Here is a 1,983-nt window from a genome sequence, read left to right as displayed (position 1 = left end):
GATTGTGCCTCGCGCCATTGAAAGCGTCGCAAAATAGCCCTCTGTATATCAATGACTTTTAATGCCAGTTATCATGCTTTTTGCCAAATTAGCTCATTAACATGGACCATTATAAAGTGCCCTTAGAGGATTCTCTCAATGAATTTCCTCTCCGTTTAATTGTGTCTATCTGATTCTATCTGTCTGCCTCTCTTTTCTACATAATTTCATGCAGCAGCTGTAATTGTGTATTGTCAATGGCCAGTTTTACATCTCAATATCATCTGCTTCTGTCTGAGGCTTAATAAGGGATTGTGGAAGAAGGTACTGGCCTATGTATGTTTCATGCATCTCTTTCTTTCTCTCTCCAGGTATAATTATCAGGTATGAGCTTTTTATGCAGCTACTGAATGAGTCGCAGAGAAACGCCACCAGTTACGGTCCAGAGCAAAGGGTTTTCCTCAGTAGTGGCTGGCTGAACCCACGGCCGTCGATGAGTTCGGCCAATGAGAACGCTCTAACCCTGCCTGAGAGCAGTGCAGTTGTGTCCAATCTAGAACCCTTTTCCACCTACCGCTTCAGAGTGCTCACAGTTAACATGGCCGCCAGTACCCTGTCAGAGTGGGCCATGGGGCGAACTGCAGAAGGAGGTCAGTCGAACACACTTTGTGCTATCAAAGAAAGCCATTTAAAGTTGTTTTTTACTAAACTGTGGTGATTATAACTATAAAATGATATGAAACTGTGTATTAAGTTTTGGTTGGGGATGGCTCTTTTCATTTTGTTTTATATCCGAAGAGATTATGAAACAAATTATATTGAACAACACTCAAAACAGTTTGAAATAAACAAGTATTGCATTTCATAGGCCACAAACACGGTTCCATTCCGCAGAGAAAATCCTGCATCTTCGGTCTTTATTTAGATGGGAGCCCTGGAGAATTGATTTTGAGGAGATGCTTATTAAGCAGAGAAAGAATTGGTGGCTAGTGTTACAGCATAGAATGACAGTTCCTGAAAAACGGAAACTGGGAATTAGCATAAACATGTGAGGGATTGTTTATGTGGGATACATTTTCACCACAAGTGCTTCACAGGAAGGAGCCCGTCCAGGCTTTCTATTTTATTTAAAAAGAAGACAGCTGAAGTTCCATGTAGTGTTTCTGTCAACTTCCTCTCTATATTTTGACACTTGGAGGGAGGTGTACTTTACTATTTTTATTTCTCGCCATGTTTTTGTTTGACAAAATGCACTTGAGTTTGCTGGTTTCACTTGTCAAAAGTTGTGTTAAGAGGACAACCCAACAGCTGTTTGAAATAAGTCAGTGTAGAGCTGTGTAGAGCGGAATCAGTTTGTCAGTGTTAAGAAATAAAGAAATTAAAATTGATAAATTATGCTTTTATCCCAAATGGAAAAAATTGAATAATATTTTATCAGTATTTTCCATTTTATATATATATATATATATATAATTGCGCTGGTTGCGCTGGCGCCTCCATGTCCTGCAAAGCGCGCTTTAGCTTCCACTCTCCACACAAACTAGCGCACGTTTATTTTAGGCAAGTCGTGATGATTTGAGAAGGCTAAATTGATCAAACATAGGCTAAGATCAACTCACTGTCTGCCGCTGGCCGCTTGGTCGTTACTTTAAAAAACAAAAACTACAAACGGTTTTCTAAATTAACTTAATAAAAAAAACCGAAACTAAATATAATCACTTTGCCATTACATACAAAACTGAATTATTTTAATAGCTGAAACAGTAGTATAAGCTGTTTTGGGAGAAGGCTCGGGCCGGTAATTCTGCTGTCGGACACGGGCCGGGCTTGGGACTATATTTGAGGCCCGTGCAGGGCTCTTCCAGGAACTATGACGAAACAGCGCTAAATATATAGCGTTAAGTCAAAATACTAATTTATTTAATTTTAAATTAAACAAATGTAATCCTGTTAGTATTTCCACTTTTTACAAAATGTAACTGTAATGTGAATACTTTGTTTTTT

This window comes from Sinocyclocheilus rhinocerous, unplaced genomic scaffold (genome assembly GCF_001515625.1).
Source record: "Sinocyclocheilus rhinocerous isolate Xijiao unplaced genomic scaffold, SAMN03320098_v1.1 scaffold1148, whole genome shotgun sequence".
Classification (NCBI taxonomy): Eukaryota; Metazoa; Chordata; class Actinopteri; order Cypriniformes; family Cyprinidae; genus Sinocyclocheilus; species Sinocyclocheilus rhinocerous.
Note: the sequence above shows the minus strand (reverse complement) of the source record.